Here is a 22,267-nt window from a genome sequence, read left to right as displayed (position 1 = left end):
TATTCTCAAATAAGTTGTAAAAAATTTATGCTTTTTTTTTATCTGCTGTATTTACTTCTGTCTTCAAAATCTTGAAGATTGTATATGAAAACTAAATTAAAATTCATTCTTTACTTATAATTGCAATGGAGTACAAATAACATTGTTTTCACTATCGCTTGCCAAAGAACTGAGCCATCTACTTCCACAAAATCCTACCATTAAGAACATTAAGTCAAAAACTGTTTTACACAAAACATGCCTATATTTTTGGTTTAACTGTTTTGGGGAAGAAGATGGGAATGGTGCAATAGCCTTTTGTTATACATTAGGCATATGCATCCTACATTATCAATTAGCAAGTTACACTGAGGAATAGACTTTTTATACAGAACCCTAAAATAGGTTACATGACAGTTACCAAAAACTTTTCTCATATACAACTTAATTTACACTTTCAGCAGATTAAATATTAACAATCAAGAAGGTATACCATCCTTTCTGCATTAATTATAAAAACCTAAAACTTTATAAAATGCAAGACAGAGCTTGAGACTTACAAGGAAGCATTGTATTAATAAGTAATTTGCTGATAAGCTCAATAACAATAGAATATTATATTCTGAAAAATACATTAAAGGATATGACTAAGCTTAAGGTAATCCACAATCAAAATCTAACATCTTTCAAATAGAAATATATATATATATATATATATATATATATATATATATATATATATCTAGAAACCCCACAGATACTAGCTCCATCCTAAGATTCAATTACCCTATAAGCACCTTGATCACAGAATGGTAGGATGCACACTTGATATAGATGTAAGAAAAGAAAAGAAAACACTGTAAATAATAGTAGTAGTAGTAGTAGTAGTAGTAGTAGTAGTGGCACATGATGCAAGAAAGCAAGTGTAGGAGCTTATGCAGCATCAGCCAAAAAAAAAAAAATCATCACACCATTCCCTCCAAATGCCTGTCCAGTTCCTCCTTAAATTTATTTAACCTATCAACTTCCACAACGACAGATGGAAGTTTGTTCCAGCAATTAACCACCCGCTGGCTAAAGGCAAATTTCCGCACATCTATTCTACATCTGTCCTTTCTTAATTTGAACTTATGTCCCCGTAGGTTCGTAATCTGAACAAGTGGAAGGATCCCATCAGAATTCAGCGTGCTCAACCCATTCAAGGCCTTATAGACCTCAATCAGATCACCGCGCAGGTGCCTAGTCTCCAGCCACTGCAATTTGCAGAACTTAAGCCTCTCTTGGTAAGAGAATCCCTTCATTCCCCTCACCAATCGTGTTGCTCTTCTCTGTACACGCTCAAGCAAATCTACATCCTTCCTAAAATGAGGCCTCCAGACCTGTACGCAGTACTCAAGGCGTGGCCTGACCATTGCCTTATACAGAGGGACAATCACCTCCTTTTCCCTGCTAGCAAAATTCCTATATATCATTGACAAAACCCCATGACCTGCCCTAGCAGCCTGTCTGCATTGCTCAGAAAACTTCATATCTGACTGCACAATTACTCCCAGGTCTTTTTCATTTTCTACCACCTTAAGTGTAGTACCACACAGTTGGTACGTTTCTCTGGGGTTACTTCTACCCATATGCAGTACTTTGCATTTGTCAAGGTTGAACTTCAGTTGCCACTTCTTAGCCCATCTGCCCAAATTATCTAGATCCTGTTGCAGTAGCACACTGCCATTACTGTCATTAACAACCCTGCCAACCTTTGTGTCATCTGCAAACTTCGACATTAAGCCTGATATACCTTCATCAATATCATTGATAAATACACAAAACAACAGTGGACCCAACACCGAACCCTGTGGGACTCCACTAATAACATGAGTCCATGAAGAGCAGCACCCATTGATTACCACCCTCTGTCTTCTCCCACTTAACCATCCTTTTATCCATTGTAGCAACTTACCCTTAATACCATTCTGCTCCAATTTGTACAGTAGTCTTCCATGCGCAACAGTGTCAAAAGCTTTCCTGAAATCCAAGTATATGATATCAAAATTATTTTTCGCATCCAGTTCCTTTGTGACCACATCATAATAACCAATCAAATTTGTCAGACAAGACTTTCCCTTAACAAACCCATGCTGTGTTTGAATTATTGCTGCAGTCTTGTCTAGATGCTCCTGCAATGCATCTTTAACCAGTGACTCCATTATTTTACCCGGAACAGAAGTTAAACTAACTGGTCTGTAATTACTCGTGTCACCCTTCGATCCACCTTTGTGAATTGGGGACACATTTGCACATCTCCAGTCCATGGGAACCTCCCCTGAGTCCAAGGATGCTGTCATAATTATGGCTAAGGGTTTGCTTAGTTGCTTTGCCGCCTCCTTTAAAATAACTGGATAGATCCCATCCACCCCAGGTGCCTTTCTTATGTTTAACTTCAACAATTTCTCCTCCACTTTGCTCTCAGTTATTACAAAATCATTAAGCACACTGCTACAATTTGATAACCTTCTTCCAATAATACAAAGGTCTTTGAGATAACAGAAGAGGAGAAAAAGGCTTTGGCAAGATACGTAGCTCGAAGACATTATGACAGATGGACTAAGAAAATAACAAAATGGTACTGGAACTTAAGAACAAGTTTGAGCCCCTGCAGACCTTTCAGGACCAAGAAATCGACGAGGAATACAACTTTCTGAAAATGATAAAGCCCGAGAAACCTATAGGCAAAAATAAATCCAAAGAAGATAAAATTAGTCAAGAAACATTTGTCATGATGAACTGAAGACAACAAATGAAGAGCAAGATAAACACTGACAAGGCCAAATTGAGTACACTGAGTTATGCAAAGACATTAGAAAGAGCCTCAGAGAGGACATAAGATTTAACACAAGGAAAGTGGAATAAACATTAAGGAAAAACAAAGGACTAAAATCAACAGTCATGTGCAGTAATACAGAAAGACAAATACTGAATCTGAAAAATAATGATGGTGTACATAAAAATAGCAGAGAAGGCATAATTCAAATAGCAGAAGACTACTATAAAGTATTATATAAGGAGCAAGGGAAGGTGGATCAAATTTGCAACACATACAACATACCCAATATCCTCCCTGATGAGATAGAACATGCACTGAATAAAATGAAGGATCAAAACACCAAGGGTGAAGATGAAGTTACTGTAGAGTAGTTAAAATTGGGAGGAAGAGACATGCCACAGAAACTGGCAAGACTCTTCACAAAATACATTAGGAAAGACGTGAAATAATGCAATCATAATTTTGCTGTACAAGAAAGAAGACAAATTGGAAATTATATACCAATTAGCTTGTTGTCCCACATCTACAAGTTTTTCACAAGGGTCATCACTAACAGATTAGAAAGAATACTTAATGAGAATCAACTGAAAGAGCAAGCTGGCTTTAGGATAGGATACTCAACTATGGATCACCTTTACTTAATATCACAGCTAATGGAGAAAGCAAATGAATATAAAACACCATTAAGCCTGGCATTTGTAGATTATGAAAAGGTATAGACACCCCATATATTACGATTTTGACCCCTCGACGTGGGCACCTGTACGTGGTGAGGGGACCTCCCAGTGACGCTGCTGGACTTCCAGACTAGCATCACTGGGATCCAACGCCCACAGCCTAGGTTCCGGGCTTACATCAATGGAATCCGGCGTGTTTGCCGTGCGCTGCGACCCGTGGAAATTCGGAAAGGGGGATCCTGGTGGTTGAGGGGCCCAGCTTCAATACACCACTTTGGCCCCTGCTTCGACAAGACGGGTGGTCCTGGAAGGCCCGGCTAGGATCAATCGGCTAGTAGGCTCGCCTGCGAGGGTCAACCGTGTCAATGCCACGCCCCTACCCTCATGGTCCGAGGGACAGGATTCAGGCTGGCGGCGGTGCGGGTATAGTGTCTGGGTAGCCCTGGCGTCCCACTCCCGAGCGCATTTATTGCATGCCGGGTAGTGGGCATCCCTTTGGGCTCCGTGGTGGGTGGGGAGCCCGGGCACCGAACAACTAAATAAACTTCATGAATCCTGATAAACTTACTTCTTCAGGGGCCCCAACCCGGTCCCTATCTGAAAAATTAGACGGAGAGGCAGATAATATTATCGCAACAAAGAGGCAGCGAACGGAAACACCATCATCAGGGCCTGTCCCAAGATTTCTTATTATGCATTCTACCACTGAAAAACCGATTGGTAAAATGTCGCCCTTTTTTATTCAAAAAGGGTTAGATGGGTTAGTAGGTTCTCCCAAATCAGTTAAGAGGCTCCGTTCTGGAGACCTCTTAATTGAAACTAAAAATGACAGGCAATCCGAACATCTACTCCGAGTAACATCAATCAGAGGAATCCCTATAACAGTGACACCACACAGAACACTCAATTATTCTAGAGGTGTCATTTCGGAGTGGGACCTTCTTGACGTATACGAGGAGGAAATCTGCTCCGAATTAAAACCACAGGGAGTCATTGCCGTCAAGAGAATCACTGCGCGAAGGGATGGAAAAATTGTTAAAACCAGGAGCGTTATCCTGACTTTTAACACTCCTAAACCTCCTGACGAGATTAAAGCTGGATACATCAACTGTTCAGTGCGTCCATACGTTCCCAACCCTTTACGGTGCTTTAAGTGCCAGAAGTATGGACATTCTCAAATGGCCTGCCGTGGAGTCCTTGCCTGCGCTCGATGCGGTGCAAAGGACCACGAAACAACAGCATGTTCAGCCACAAAACCCACCTGTATTAACTGTGAGGGCGAACACCCCGCCTACTCACGAGCATGCCAGAGGTGGAAAGAAGAAAAAGAGATTCAACGGCTGAAGGCAGAGCTTAACATATCATACCAGGAGGCAAGGAAATCGGTCAAACCCCTGAATATCAACAAACCTACCTACGCCCAGAAGGTAGCAGGGAGATGTTCCGTCGGAACTCAGACGGACATGACCATTCCTCCAAAGGAGTCTTTCATTCCCATCGCGCGATATCTATTAAGTTCTCAAAAACCTGCACAAAAGGACCAATCAGCTGCCACTCCTATATCGGTACCTCCTAATGCTCCACAAGTTCCAAAGGTAACTGCGAAAGAAAAGAATAAAAAAGGGGAAGTCCCCCCTACTACCCAAGAAAAGATGGATGTCGAGCAGAAGGAGGTACCCGAAGAGTCAGTCTTGGAACTCTTTGCGGAGGAGGAAATGGACACGGGACAGCGTCCATTCTTCCCCAAAAAAGATAAATCCAAGACTGACAAAAGTAAGCCCTCAGCACCTCGGAAGCCGCCTGATGGACCCACCAAGCCAAAATAATGGCTAAATTCCTACAATGGAATTGTCGTGGATTCCGGCGAAATATAGATGACATCAAGGCCCTCCTGCAAAAGCACGAGCCAGTTTGCTTTTGCTTGCAGGAGACATATCTAAAGGCAAATGATGATCCCACCATGCACAACATCACATTTTTTCGAAAGGATAGAATTGCGGATGGCCCTGTACATGGGGGAGTGGCTATCCTTGTGGGTAACCAGACCCCAGTGCAGCCCTTGCTAATTACAACCAGCATAGAGGCCGTTGCAATTCGCCTTTCAGTGGGATTCTTATTAACTGTATGCTCTATTTATTTGCCACCTGGGACTGACATCTCCCAGGCAGACCTTGATGATCTTCTAACGCAGCTGCCTCCCCCTTTCTTACTTCTTGGGGATTTTAATGGACATAACACCCTGTGGGGTAGTGCTAACATCAATGGAAGGGGACGAGTCATAGAGCGTATGCTCAATGACAATGACCTTTCCCTTCTAAATACTGGAACAAACACCTTTTTCCACATGCCTACCCGTACTTTTTCTGCCATTGATCTCTCTATCTGCTCCCCTTCTCTACTCCCTTCACTCACCTGGGAAGTGGAGGAGAGTCCATACGGTAGTGATCACTTCCCCGTGATAACCTTGCTACACAGTGGGAGACCATGTCTTCCCTTCAGGTTACCACGGTGGAAGATTGATCGGGCTGACTGGACTGCCTTCCAACACCAGGCAAATTTTGATCTTAGTACAGTCAGTCAAGAGCCTATCAATGATGCAGTTAAGTACATCACAGAAAATATTGTCCAAGCAGCTGCTAATGCTGTCCCAAAAACATCAGCCCGGTTTCCACCATTTCCTAAACCTTGGTGGAATTCACAATGCACAGCAGCAAAAAAGGCTCAAAACAAAGCGTGGGGGATATTTCGCCGATATCCCACCACGAACAACCTTATAGCCTTCAAACGTGCACGAGCCAAAGCACGCTACATCCGTCGTCAGAGTCAAAAGGAATCGTGGATCCGTTTTACATCATCTATTAACCAGTCTACCAACTCTAAGGTAGTCTGGGATAAAATCCGGAAAATGAAGGGAAAATATACATCCCACCCTTCCTCAATCCTAGATTATAATGGATGCGCTATAGCAGATCCAACTGCAATAGCCAATGCTCTTGGGGAAACATTCTCTAACATCTCTTCAACATCTTCGTATTCCCCAGAGTTCCTGGTCCTGAAATACAAAACCGAAAAACAGGCACTCACCTTTAAATGTAAGAGCATCTATCCCTACAACGGGGATTTCACTATTCTGGAACTCAAAAGAGCCCTCGCTCTTTCCAAAGCAAGTGCCGTTGGACCAGATGGCATCCATTATGAAATGATTAAACATCTTTCACCAAAATCTATGGATTGTCTGCTCCTTCTGTATAACAGAATCTTTACTGAGGGGCAGTTTCCGGATTCCTGGCGAAAGGCAATCGTTCTTGCCTTTCCTAAGCCAGGAAAGGATCCAAAAGTTACCACCAATTATCGTCCCATTGCTCTGACTAGCTGTCTGTGCAAAATCCTGGAGAGAATGGTCAATTCTCGTTTAATATGGTATTTAGAATCAAATGACCTTCTCTCCAGCATCCAGTGCGGCTTCCGAAGGAACCGGTCCACTTTGGACCATCTTATTAGATTGGAAGCATCCATCCGGGATGCTTTCCTAAAACGCGAACACTTGGTGTCGGTGTTCTTTGACATGGAGAAAGCGTATGACACAACTTGGAGATTTGGCATTTTAAAAGATCTGCATAGCCTTGGCCTTAGGGGGTATCTCCCCTTTTTTATTCAAAACCTTTTAGCCAATCGATCTTTCCAAGTTCGTGTGGGATCCTCACTCTCTCGTCCCTTCAGCCAAGAGGAGGGAGTACCACAAGGATCAGTATTAAGTGTCACGCTTTTTGCCATCAAAGTCAATTCCATCACAGAACAACTTCCTCCAACTGTAAACTGTGCCCTCTATGTTGATGACTTTAGCATATTTTGTCAGTCATGCAACATGAGGGTTATTGAAAGACAACTGCAGAAAGCCATTGATTGCCTTAATTCCTGGGCACTTGGTAATGGCTTCAGGTTCTCGCCGGAGAAGACCGTTTGCGTACACTTTTGTCGCAAGCGTAATCTTCATCCTGAACCTGAATTACGGCTCGGACAAAATGTTATTCCAGTAGTGTCAGACACAAAATTCTTGGGACTTGTGTTTGATAAAAAGTTGACTTTTCTCAAACATATTCGTCAACTTCGTACAAACTGCACGAGGGGACTCAATATCCTCCGCTCTCTCTCCTCAACGCGTTGGGGAGCAGATCGATGCACCCTACTACGGCTCTACCGTGCACTTGTACGACCCAAATTAGACTACGGGTCCCAGGTATACTCTTCAGCTAGAGATAGTGTCCTCCGATGGCTAGACCCTGTCCACCATCAGGCTATCCGTATCGCTACTGGAGCTTTTCTAACATCTCCTGTCCAGAGCTTATACGTCGAAGCAAACGAACCATCATTATCCCTTCGACGTAAGCAGTTGTCTTTAAACTATGCTTTAAAGTTGAAATAACTGCCAGACCATCCTACGTGGACATCGGTTTTTGAGCCACGTTGGGAAAACTTGTACAATAACCGTCAGACTGCCAACCGACCTTTTGGTATTCGTATCCAAGAGCTAATCAGTGAGTTTAACATCATGGTAGACAAGGTGGCACAAACACCAAAAGAAACTACTCCACCCTGGCATGCTCATCCCCCACCGTGCGACTTTTCCCTTAAGAAATGGGTAAAGTCTGAGACCTCTTCATCTGTCTACCAGCAGCTCTACTCTGCACACCAAGCTGAGCACTCAGACTTCCTGCCCGTTTACACAGACGGCTCGAAGTCTGAATCGTGCGTAGGATCTGCTGCTGTCTTTCCGGACACTATAATATCTCAGCAGATTCCTCCCGAATCCAGCATATACACTGCAGAGCTGTATGCTATAAAGCTAGCCTTGGATCACATTCGAACTTGTCAATTCCAAAGGTCAATAATATATTCTGATTCTTTGAGTGTATTACAGGCTTTATTATCTACGAGATATAATTCTCATCCAGTTCTTTGTCGGGTTCAGCAGAAGAGACATTCTCTTCATGAATGCAAGTTTGATATCCGCTTCTGCTGGATTCCTAGCCACATTGGGATAAAGGGAAATGATTTGGCTGACGCTGCAGCCAAATCAGCAACACCCACTCATAATCGCTGCCTGTCAGTCCCCTATACAGACTACAGGCAAATAATACGCAAAAAGATATATTCCCAATGGCAAGAACTATGGCAGAGACAGAGAACAAATAAATTATATCAAATAAAGCCTGTAATAGAAACATGGCAGTCTAGTCTGCGCAGGAATCGGAGCGAGGAAGTTGTTCTTGCTCGACTCCGCATAGGACACAGTCATCTGACACATTCCTTTCTGCTGAGGGCTGATGACCCTCCTATGTGCGAGTCTTGCGACACCATTTTATCAATAAAGCATATTTTAATAGATTGCGTTAATTTTACCCATGTTCGCAATATATATTTTACCGCTTTTACTCATCCGACTGAGCCTTATACACTCAGTCAGATTTTATCAGACAACGACCACGTGTCAGCAGTTTTTAAGTTTTTACAAGCTATTAATATATACACACATATATAAATTGGATCATTTATTTTTAAACTTATACTGCTTTTACACATTGATATATATATACAAATAATTTGACGAGGTAACCTTTTTAAAGGTTACCAGAATTCATTTTTAGTGTTATTTTAATCGTTTCCTGGCGCAGTATAGCCTTAGTTGTTTTTGCGCCAATAAACACCAAATCAAATCAAATATTACAATTTTGAAGAAAATATGAGAACGCTACATCCTTTATTAGACTAAACAAAGACAGCAGCAAATTTAAAATTGAGAAAGGAGTTCGACAAGGAGACACAATATCTCCAAAGTTGTTTACTGCTGCCCTTGAGGAAGCTTTCAGAAGATTGGACTGGTTGCAGAAAGGAGTCAATATGAATGGAGAGTACCTCAATCATTCACAATTTTCAATGACATTGTGATCATAAGCCATAACCCCAAAGAATTAGAAGAAAATCTTAATCGGTTATGCAGAGTTAGTAAAGATTCCAGACCAAAGATGAATATGGCTAAAACAAAAGTAATGATGAATAAGTAAGCCACAGAAAGGGATATAACCATTGAAGGAGCAGTAATTGAAAATTTGATTCATATACTTATCTGGGACAAGTCATTAGCCATAATAATGATAAATGGTTGGAAATCAAGAGAAGAATAAATTTTGGATGGATAGCATTCAGGAAATATAGTCATATACTGAGGAGCAATAACCCAATTTGTCTGAAACATAAAATAATGAACCAATGTATACTCTCCACCACAACTTATGGAAGTGGTCCTTATGGTCCTTGAGGTTGTCACAGACATTCTCTCAGATATGCCAGACAAGCCATACTTGCTACCTGGGAGTCTAAAACACTGATGGAACTGATATTCGGGTGACACTCAAGTCAAGTGGACCCAATTTCGGCGAAGTCCGGACGGTCTGTGACAGCTAAATCCTCTGCTTGCACCTTCACGATGGTGGAACTGTTAGTAATCCTGGGTATTACTTCCATGTACAAGTACATGGTGGGTGACTACCCAGGTGTAAACCAACGTAAGCAAAGGAGGAGGTGTGGCACCCAAATCATATGGAGGAATGCCACCACTCTATGTTACCAGGCAGTACTAGGTGGTAGATGACTCTCATCAACCGGTGAAATACCACCACTTTGCTTATTGGAGGCTTGAAGTGCTGGAACTCATGTTTAGTCTCTAGAGCTAAGTTCCGGTCAACCCTTCCCTATCTCTTCCATCATGCAGTATGATTGATGACTTTTGAGGTTATGATGAACATCGTGGCGAGATCCAATATTCCTTACATTTCAAGGGTACAGCTCTAAAATGGTGTTCGCAGACTGGCCACTAATCAGTACACTGGACCGAACCTATTGGTAACTCTCTAGGAGGCTTCCGGATCAACTAGTGTATAATCTTGCTACCTCTACACTGTCAGATAGTGACTGGAGGGAATCCGAGTAGTGTGTATGCGGGAAGCATTGTTGAGGCCACTATGTCAAGGATATGGGTATATTCTTACCATGTGTATGCCATATCCAAAAATTTCATTACTTCATACAGTGTGTCCCACCCACTTTTTCTTACTATTGAATACACCATGAATTGTCAAACTAATAGAGCAAGCTTATCTGAAAAAAAAGATTAAACCTCCCACTTCCTAATTCATTTCACAAATATACGTGGTCTCAATTCTAATCTCAACGATGTCCATTTCCACTTGCAGTCTGCCAAACACCATGTACTTTTTCTGACAGAATCTCAGTTATCGGTTGATTCAACTACTGCTCATCTCAGATGCCCAAATTATATGCTGTATGATTCCTTTCGCCTCAAAGGTGGTAATTGTGTATATGTCCGTTCCTCTGACATTCCCTGTCAGAGACTTGGCAATTTGGAATCTCCTCTCTTTGATCTTCTCTAGCTTAAAATCTCTATCTTATTGTGTCAAATTTATCTGTTGTCTCTACCGTTCTCCCAACTCCACTAATCACTTGGAGCTCTTTGACTTCCTCTCTTTGCAACTTGACTTTCTCCAGTCCAACTTTGCTAACAGTGAAGTAATTTTCCTTGGTGATTAATGTTCACAACTCCAGCTGGCTTCGTTTTCTAGTCACACCGACCCAGCTGGTTGAGATGCTGAGGCTTTTGCAATTACTAATGACCTTGCACAGATTGTTCATTTACCTACAAGAATACCGGACAATCCTAATCATACAGCCAACCCGCTTGACCTTTTTCTCACAAACAACCCTTCTAAGCACACGGTCGAAGTGAGAGGTCCTTTAGGCACTTCAGATCACAACAACTTGGTGATTGTCTCTTATGGAGCCTTTATCTCATGGCTATTCCCAACCTCGTGTTGTTTGGCATTACAAGAATGCAAAATGGGATGACCTGTGAGATTTCTTTTCCTTGGCCGAATTACTGTTTCAAAACTTCTGATGTCAACGTTTGCTCAGATCGTGACAGTGAAATTATTCTTGCAGGAATCTAATCTTTTATACCACACTCCACTTTAAAATCTCGTCCTTTATCTAAACCTTGGTTTTCCAATAAATGTGCTAAGGCTGTTCAAGAGAAGAATGTTGCATATCGTAATTCGCTTGTTTCTAATTCTTCAGTTTCATTTTCTGCCTACACCAAAGCTCGCAACAATTGTAAAGCAGTTATTAATCAGTCCAAACTAGAGTTTGAACAGGCTAAGAGTAGAAAACTTGCTTCTTGCCCTAATGGTAGCCGAGCATTCTGGTCTCTTGCCAAAGCTATTGGCCGCAACCTTTGCCCATCTCTGCTCCCACCTCTATCCAAACCAGATGGTTCTGTTGTCACTTCAGCCAAGGATAAAGCTGACCTGCTAGCAACCCATTTTTCTTCCAACTCATGTATTAATGATCTTGGTAAAACACCTCCAAACATTCCCAACACGCTCCATTTTGCTTCCTGTGGTCTTCCGTCAAAAGGATATCAGAAGGATTTTGACGAATCTTGATGCTAAGAAGGCTCCAGGTCCCGATGGTATTTCTCCACTTGTTCTTGAAACCCGTGCTCCTGAACTTACTCCTATTCTTTGCCGCCTTTTTTCACTTTCATATTCCAAAGGTGTTTTTCTTTCTACTTGGAAATTTGCTCATATCCAGCCAGTTCCTGGAAAGGGTGACAAATCCCTCCCATCCAATTATTGTCCCATTGCAATTACTTCTACTCTTTCTAAAGTAATGGAGAAATCAATTAACCGCCAACTCTTAAACTACCTAGAAACCTTCCGTCTGATCAACGATGGATTCCGTCAGTGTCGATCCACTGGTTTATGTTACCCATTTATGGACTAATTCAATGGAAAGGTTCGGTGGAACACAAGTAGTTGCTCTTGACATCTCAAAGGCTTTCAATCATGTTTGGCATTAAGGTCTTCTAAACAAGCTTCCATCTTATGGTTTGCCAACTGTTTTTAGTAATTGGTTATCCAGTTTTCTCTCTGATTGCTCACTGAGGGTGATGGTAGATTGCTCTGTCTTCTAACTCCTCCACTAATGCCAGTGTCCCCCCACAAGGTTCAGTTCTTTCCCCCACTCTTTTCCTCTTGTATATAAAATGACCTTCTTCCATTGACTGGAAATCCTATCCATAGTTTTGCCAATGATAACACAATGCATTCTACTTTCCATTTTGAGAAACCTTGCCCTGCTCAATCAGCTTCAACTTTTCGAAAATCTGCTACCAATTCCTTAAATGACGATCTTCAGGTAATTGTCCAGTGGGGCAAAGACAACTTAGTTGATTTCAACCCTTCTAAAACTCAGTCTTGTCTTATATCTCGCAAAAAGGATTCTTCTGCTCCTATGCTTATCTTTAGTGACATTCCGATTTCTAGGCAAAATGATATATCTCTTCTGGGGATTACCTGACTTCTAATCTCTCTTGGCACAAGCAGATTACAAATATTGCTTCCTCTGCATCTAAAAAACTTGGTTTTCTCTTTAGCTCTCGGCGTTACTTTTCTTCCAAACAGCTGCTCACTCTGTATAAATCACAAATTCACCCTGCCATGGAATATTGTTCCCACATCTGGGGCGGTGCTCATAAAACCTCTCTCAGGCTTCTTGATTCCATTCAGAAGAGGGCAGTTAGGCTAATTAATGATTCATCTCTAACAGAGTCTCTCCACTCACTGTCTTATAGACATACTGTTTCTGCTGCATGCCCATTGAAGTATCTCTGTTTCTGCTACACACAGATACTTCAATGGGCACTGTTCTTCTGAATTGGCTTCTATAATTCCCACTCTCTCTTTGAAATTTCTCCATGCTATAAAATTCCGTTGCAACACCCACGGTTTCACTTTCCTGTGATCACGACCCTGGTTGAAAAGCCAAGTGTGCTTCAGGGAAGTAACAAAATTCTTTAGTTTCTCAATTTTTCGAAGGAGTCAAAGTTTTTTGTGTTTTAATATTAGTTTTTAAAATGTTAAAAGTATGGATTCATTATTTATTTGGTTTCAAAGCATTTAAATTGTTTCTAAAACATGGATATATTGTTGTTGTTGTTATTTGGTTTTTAGGAGCATTAGCAACTAAGGCCATATTGCTCCGGGAATATGCGGTGGTCATCCCCTGACCTTTCCGCATCCTCTGTATTTGGTGGTGACGGGCTCGAACCCCGGTCTAATCAAGAAGCGTGTGCTACGCACTGCTGCTCCTTCCCACCTGGCTATGGAGGCGCCAGATATATTGTATTCTCTCACTCAAAGATTAGGGTTGGTGATTCAATGTATTTTGGGCTTGGGATGTGTGAGCCTCCGATTCTGTGGTGCATTGGATCATTGATTTTGTCTATGAGGGTGTGGAATACATGTAAACTATTTGTAAAGTTATAACAACAGAGAGTATCAGCACTCAAATGTTATACAAAACATCATAGAGGTAATTCCTCCATTTCTTAAATAATGGATTTATAAGGTAGAACATATTGAGCCTTTGCTGCTCTGTTATCTATTAATTAAATATATAACAAGACATTGTTACCATCTAATAGAAGAAGTCACTGTGAGAAGTTGTAGTTAGAAGTAACTTTTCAGTACACCTGAGGTACAAAGATGTTTGTTTGTTTGTTATTTGGTTTTTAGGAGCATTAGCAACTAAGGCCATATTGCTCTGGGGATATGCGGTGGTCATTCCCTGACCTTTCCGCATCCTCCGTATTTGGTGGGCACGGGCTCGAACTCTGGTCTAATCAAGACCATGTGCTACACACTGCTGCTCCTGCCCATCTGGCTACAGAGGTGCCAGGTACAAAGAGTCACAAGAACAACAGTCTATCTTGAGTTAACTGATTGAAGTTCATCTCTCTTTTGGAAGAAACGTGTAGCAAATGTATTACGAGCATTAAATGCAAACTGAGATTGAATAAGTAAGGATTTATTTTCACTAGTGGAGAGTCCTGCAATAAGTTTAAGTTCTTGTCTATAGTCTAAATAGTAGTGACAATAAAGTAAGATATGATCCACATTCTCTTCAGCCCCACATAGACAAAGTGCAGTAGGAGACTGTCCCAATTTAAATAGTTTACGTTTAATGCTGCCATGACCTAACAGCAGAAATGTGTCATGCAATCCTGGAGAAAACCATAATTTTCTTCTTGAACTCTCTACCTAAAAGGTAAAAATTCTCTTGTTACACTTGTCACATCCAGTAACAACCAAGATCTGAGGTATTCCAATCTCTTTGAAACTTTTCTATGTAAATGAAATGCAGTCTTTTCTTTCAGAAGCCAAAGAAACACTCAAATCAAGCCGGACATCTTCCAAGGAAACAGGGTGTGCTTTTTTTCAGATGAAAATTTATGTATCTATACCAGATCTCATAATAAGAGGTGTAGTACTAAAAAAAAAAAAAAAAAAAAAAAAAAAAATAGTACCAGAATGCTCGTCGTGAAAAAAACAGTATCGGACCACTCATTCTCCAGAATGACTATATGATAATGCCACATCGACTGTACAGTAACTGAATCAGACTTCAGACTCACGGTTCATAGAACAGCCAGTTCTAGCGTTCAGCTCATGGCGAATCAAAATGCAGCATTTGCACACATCACAGTATATCTCATTCGTTGGATCTCTTTATCTAACACACTGTACTTTAGTAAGAGACATTCAAGTTTAATTGCAAAATTTTATTTTTGTTTTTAAATAAATTTTTAAAGAAATCTACTAATTTTAAAATATATTTTTAGTAGCAATGGGTAAAATAGATATTTCTCCCTCCCCTTTGATTATGCCATTGTTTCATAATATTAGATGTATAAATTTAATGATTTTCTATTATGACGTTCCAGTGCATTCCAGTCCAAATACACCACTGCTCATAATGTACTGGAAGTTTTCCCAACAGAACTTGCAAGGCCACAGTAGATTAGTCTTATACACTCTAGACATCATCAGGAGGGCAGCACGTTGGGCCTGTAACAACTGTTTAATCACAGCAGACTTAGTATCTCTATAGCCCCAATCACCGGCACCATAGGTAAGAATGGAAGAGAAGCTGAAAACTACACAATGAAGAATGGAACAAATAATAGGAATCAGACTGTTGGATAAGATGAGAAACACATGGATTAGGCAGCAAACTCAAGTAAAGGACATTCTTATCAAAACTAAAGAAATGAAATGGACTTTGGCAGGACACATAGCTCGAAGATGTGATGACAGGTGGACTAAGAAAATAACAGAATGGTACCCAAGAGGAGCTAAAAGAAAACCTGGAAGACAACAACGAAGATGGACAGACAAAATTTGCGAGTTCGTGGGTAGTAACTTGATGGCCATTGCACAAAACAGAAGGAACTGGAAAGTTGCTGGAGAGGCCTTCATCCTGCAGTGGATTGAAAATGGCTGATGATGGTGGGGGGAGGGGGGGAGATTATATTTCAATTTGTCCAACTTCAATAAAATTTGGGATGGATTAACAAATCTTTCAAAATGAGAAAAAATATAAAATTTCTGAAAATCCAGGTTGTAATACAGAACACAGACACCAGAAACAGTAGACGATACTTGAGACATACGGCAACCTTGATCCCTGATGATCAATGTTCGTGGATATTCATTACAATGCGCTTTGTTCTTGTTCCCATGGGGTCTTGTTAAGGTTACAGCGTAAGTCTGTCATTATTAAAGTCATTAGTATATTAACTTTTAATTAACAAGTCATTAGTTAATGAGAAAAGTCCAGATACCCTGCTCAGATTACCAGTCCTAGAATTTAGGGGGAGCTGGGTGCAAGGAAAAAGGAAAGCAAAGAGCTCTCCTTGCCTGTATTGAGGGTGCCCTCTGATAGATTCAGGGCCTTTTCAATCTGGGGCCTGGTTGCATTACACCCCCTCAAAAGGATTGTTTTGCCCTACTATAAGTGGAATCAGGAAATCCAGAATATTTAGAAGTTTTAATTTCATTGTCCCACTTGCATTACAAACAACTGAGTACTGACTCCCATGAAGGGACCACCCTAGTTTAAACTGAGATTCACAGTTTCATACTATATTAATTTCTGTTTTTTTTTTTTTTTTTAAACTATAGTGGGGTGTTAATAAAATTCTGGGGGAAAAAGTTACTTTTGAAAGACCCGAAATATCGGGGCCGATTCCCAGGATTTTCTAAAGGGCAAAACGAAAGCAATGTTCTGGCGAATCATTCAGCTTTAATGGGCTATATTAAAGCTGAATGATTAAAGCTACATCTAGAGCTGCCCTAGTGGGGCCATAGACTAGGGTGACCAACTCTTGATCAGCCAATTCTGGGATATCAACCTTAAAAAAAAAAAACAGGATTTTTTCATTGGTTCATCAGATTACTAAATACCTTGTAATATTAACGTATGTACATATCCCTTCTTGGTTATTATACATATATAGGTATATCTTGACATATTAATTTTTAAAATAGGTTTAAAATTAATTTGTTTAAATAAACATTGAAGATGTTTGTTTATTTGGTTTTTAGGAGCATTAGCAACTAAGGCCATATTGCTCCGGGGATATGCGGTGGTCATTCTCTGACCTTTCCACATCCTCCGTATTTGGTGGTCACGGGCTCGAACCTCGGTATAATCAAGAAGCGTGCGCTACGCACTGCTGCTCCTGCCCACCTGGCTACGGAGGCGCCTCATCGAAGATGTAAATGGAGATTTATTTTATTTAAACTTTCTATACACATTCACGTTATGCTAATTAATCAATTTTAGTACGATCTATTTTTATGTTACGTTATATGATAAATCGGGACAAATGGCGTCCCACCTAGGGTTCGTTCGGGACGCCTCTATAGAGAGCCGAAAATCGGGATGTCCTGCAAAATTCGGGACGGTTGGTCACCCTACCATAGACACTCCACTGTCCCGTTGATTAAAAAAATAAACAAAGAAAAGAAAAAGCGCACGATCATTCGAAGAACAAATCTCGACAAACGCACACCAAAAAGTATAAGATCTTAAAAGCCACGTAAAAATTTTCACCCAAGAACACGACTACGTGTAATAAACACTCGAACAGAACGCTCCCCACGACTCTCCTTAATTAACATATGACTTAACGCGAAATTTTAACGAGCGCCCACAAACGTCACTAGCGGAAACTATCCATTAAAACCAGGGGTCGATACGAGTCGTCTGCTATCTACATGCTACATCACAAAACAAAATAATATTATTATGGGAGAACGATTAATGAATAAGCAGGCCAAGAAACAGAATTACCAACAACTAGCGACATTATATCGTGGTTGCTAAGCTTAGTATACCTCTGCGAATTACACAAGATAACTCTCAAAGCAGAAGCGCACCGAGGTGGGACTGTTGTTGAGGTTTGGGCACAAGAGCTACAACAGCCATATTGCGCCTTTCAAATGATTATATAATAGTTTCAAGGTTGTAAGTTTTCAGGATGTGAGAAATCTTATCTTCTTTCCAAAGGAGAAAAGTTCATCCAGGTTTGCTTCATTTCCCAAAATGTGCTTTATTGTTATAGGCTCCTGTAAACTTCTGTGAGATAGGAATGTTTCTAGCCTTTCTGCTCATAATAATAGGAGTAAAGTAAAGTAAAATATGTTTTACTATGAGAATATTATTAGTAATGGCCGCATGGTGCAAGAAAGCCTATGGCTTATGCTGCACCAGCCAAAAAAAAAAAAAAAAAAAAAATATATATATATATATATATATATATATATATATATATATATATCAGAACAAAACAATGATAAAAACAAAAAAATAAAAAATAAATAAATAATAATAATTAATAAAAAAAAAAGGAAATTAAACCTATCATCCTATGCGCTTCCCTTACCCGAAAGTACTATCCAGATGACCTTTGAATTTCCCAAACTGCCGGCCTCTACCACTCATGAAGGCAACCAATTCCAGTAATTTACAACTCGCTGGCTAAAATAAAACTTCCTGCAGTCCAATCTAAACATTTCCCCCCCCCGTAACTTGAATTTATGTCCCCTAGTTCTAGCATCATTTATAATCTTGAAAATTTCGTCCTCATTCATTTTACTGATGCCTCTCAGAGCCTTAAACACCTCAATCAAATCTCCTCTAAGGTGTCTAGTTCCCAAACTCTGCAACCCACATATTCGAAGTCTTTCTTCATAAGGACGCCCTTTTGCCGATCTTACCAGTCTTTACACCCTTTCATGAAGCTCGATGTCTTTCTTTAGGTGCGGTCTCCATACTTGAACACAGTATTCCAAGTGTGGTCTAACATAAGCCTTATATAATGGGATTATCACGTCCCTATCTCTACTTGCAAAAGTTCGATAGATCATCGATAGAACACCATGGGCCTTCCTTGCAACCTGTTTACAATGCTCAGAGAATTTCATGTCTGACCGTATCGTAACACCCAAGTCCCTTTCCTCCAGTACTGGGTTTAATTGACCTCCACCAAGTGAATAAGTTATTTTGGGATTACTGTTTCCCAGATGTAATACCTTACACATTGTTGGATTAAAGCATAGCTGCCATTTTTCTGATCATTCCTGAAGTCTATCTAGGTCTCTCTGAAGAAGCTCAGCTTGACAGTGATCATTAACTACTCTACCAATTTTAACATCATCTGCAAATTTAGACATCACGCCCTCTATCTCTTCATCAAGGTCGTTTATGAAAATTAAACACAACAGTGGTCCTAATACTGATCCTTGGGGAACCCCACTTCTTACATCAACCCAATCTGAGGAATAGCCATTTATCACAACCCTCTGCCTCCTGTCCTGAAGCCATCCTTCTATCCATCTAAGGATTTCCCCAGTGATTCCAACCTGTTCCAGCTTATAAAGCAACCGCTCATGTGGGACTGAGTCAAAAGCTTTGCTGAAATCTAAATAAACAATGTCGAAATTATTCCCTAAATCCAGCTCGTGAGTGACCCTTTCGAAATAGCGAACCAGATTTGTTAAACATGATTTTCCCTTTACAAAACCATGCTGAGTATCCTTGAGAATTTCAATTCGATCCAAATGATCCTGAATTCCACCCTTGATCATTACCTCCATGATTTTCCCTACTACTGAAGTCAGACTGACAGGTCGATAATTTCCAACTTCACTTTTAGAGCCACCCTTATGTATGGGAGATACATTTGCACTTTTCCAATCCAAGGGAATCTCCCCAGAGTCTAGTGATGCTCGCATAATTAGCCTCAATGGTTCAATGCACTCGCTTGCCCCCTACCTTAAGATTATAGGGTATATTCCATCAACTCCAGGAGCCTTACTGGCCTGTAGGCTCGAAAGTTTTTTCATTAAATAATCTTGCGAAATTTCAATATCATTAATTACATATTTTTTAACTTCGCTCCCACAATTTCCCATTGCCACAAAAGGTTTTTCATTTGTAAATATCGATGCAAAATAACTGTTGAGTTCATCTGCAACGGCAGCTGGTGTATTTAATACTATCCCCTTTCCCTTACGTAAAGGTCCGATCTGGTTTGTCCTGCTCTTCTTGGCATTTATATATGTGAAGAATTCTTTATCCACCCCCCTCTTTGCTAGTGATTTCTCATAAACTGCCTTTGCCTGTCGAACCTTTTCTGTGGCTCTATTACACATCACCTTGTAGCTGTTATAGGCTTCAGTACTTTTTATTGCTCTGTAACCTTTCCATGCCACCTTTTTCTGTTCAAGTAATATGGCAACTTCACTATTCATCCAACTTGGAACCCTCCTCGTGGAGTATTTTTTTAATGGCATATATGCATTCAAGGCATCTGTGATTAATGTTTTAAAAGCGTACCACAGTTCAAATGTATTCATTTTCTGCACGATATCTACCCAGTTAATAGAGGCCATGTAGTACCTTAAGGCATCGTAATTTCCTTTTCTGAAATTAAAACCCATTCCTTTGCCTTTTACTTCTGCTACCTCTCTCGTCATCATCCACCGTAGAACTCCGTGATCACTTCCTGCTACTGGTTCCTCTACTGTCAGCCCTGTTATGTCATCTGATTCATGTGTGATGATGAGGTCTAGGATATTCTTTTCTCTAGTACTTTCCCTGACATGTTGATACAAATAACAGTCATCTAGTTGGTTTAAAAATTTTGTTCCCCATGTCGAGTTTCCTTCCCATTTACTCCAATCAATTAGAGGCAAAATGAAATCACCCATAAGGCACTGACGCTTACTTGCCCATTCCATTTGCATGTAAAGGCTTTTGTCATAATCTTCACAATCCCCTGGTCTGTAGATTACTCCTACTTGCATTATACCTTTGTTTCCAACTATCTCACACCATACAGACTCTATACTAGCATGTGAAATGTCTGAATCCGGGAAAGCTATCGTCGCACTCAGGCTGCTTCTGATAAGAAGCATTACCCCACCACCCCTTCTATCTACCCTATCCTTCCTAAATACATTATACAAGCCGTACTTAAACTCATCATCCCCAATTTTCGGGTGGCACTACGTCTCTGTAAGCCCTATTATGTCCGCGTTACTTGTTTTAACCAGCAGTTCGAATTCGCTCATTTTATTGACACTTCTAACGTTACTGTATAAACAATTAAGATTTACTGTTCTTCTATATTTAACAACCCTAACACAACCCCTTGAAGTTTTTTTAGGCTCTCTTCCCTGATATTAGCTACCCGCTCACGTGAAACGTTTCTGCCCCCAGAACATCCTAGATAATACGTCCAGTTGGGGTAACAGATAAGAACTCTTAAAGTATATGCAAGAGTTACTTTGACCAATATTATCAGATAAACGCGTGTCAGTATTACCCACATCCCCCCTAACTAGCAGTCTCCCTGAACCTTTAAGGTATCCTCAATAATACTGGCAAAAAAACTTTTGCACCACCTTTGTTTAAGTGTATCCCGTCTCTACAAAACAAATCCCTTCTATCTACAAGTGTGGGTCATTATGGCAGTGAGTACACCGTGGAGGGCTTCTGAGTTATGAGAGTGTCCAATGTGTGCTCTTGCAAGAACAACTTTTTTTCTTACTTTCCTGATGCTGGAAGTCCATGGCTCGGTCTTCATTTCTTGTTGCTATGTCCCTGCCATATATTTTTCCATTGGGAGTAATAGGCTTTTTGTACAATGGTTTTGTTGTCTTGGACAGGAACCGTCATAGGAATTATATTTGAATTTAATGGTTGTTTTGCTGCCTGATCTGCGTTTTCATTTCCGAGTGTTCCACAATGAGCTGGGATCCAGCAGAATGCTGTTTGTCTTGTAGCTGGATTAGTTTGGATCTGATTTGTTTCAGCAGGGGATGGTAATTGTGTGTTTCATTCTGCATTGAGTTGATAAAGCTAACAGAATTGGCATAGATTATATGCTGTGTGACGCTTTGAGAATCTAGGTGAGGAGGGGATGCAGGGCACATTTACAATTTCAAGAAATTCATATATTTTGCTATTATAGATCCAAATTATTACAAAAGACCTGTTAATTCTATTACTATTGCAATTAAGATGCTAACAAAAAAGAGAAAACCAAACTTAGTTTTGCAAGCAAAACAACAGTTGGATTTTTTGTATGTGCAATAATAATAAATTTAGCAGATAATACACACAATATGAATTGTGCCTCCGGTTCAAAGGCTTGAGGATGAAACAAGTAGTCTTTAAAGGTTTGTCCACCCCCCTGAGCTCATATGACATAAGCTGTCTCCATTATTACTAGTTTCTCTGTGTGTGGGGGGGGTATGACTCCATGAAGTACACACACACACACACACGCGCATTCCACAAATTTGAA

General features: G+C 40.5%; 1 protein-coding gene across 4 annotated transcripts in view; it reads right to left on the bottom strand.

Annotated features, from left to right (window-relative positions):
- The window catches only part of LOC150086308 (filamin-A-like), a 470,984-nt gene that overhangs the window by 322,334 nt on the left and 126,383 nt on the right, over nt 1-22,267 (bottom strand). The window lies entirely within an intron of this gene.

Source organism: Mastigoproctus giganteus, chromosome 5, assembly GCF_048544385.1.
Source record: "Mastigoproctus giganteus isolate SK-2022 chromosome 5, ASM4854438v1, whole genome shotgun sequence".
Taxonomy (NCBI): domain Eukaryota; kingdom Metazoa; phylum Arthropoda; class Arachnida; order Uropygi; family Thelyphonidae; genus Mastigoproctus; species Mastigoproctus giganteus.
The sequence above is the reverse complement of the archived record's forward strand: the minus strand, read 5'-3'. Positions and strand labels throughout refer to the sequence as shown.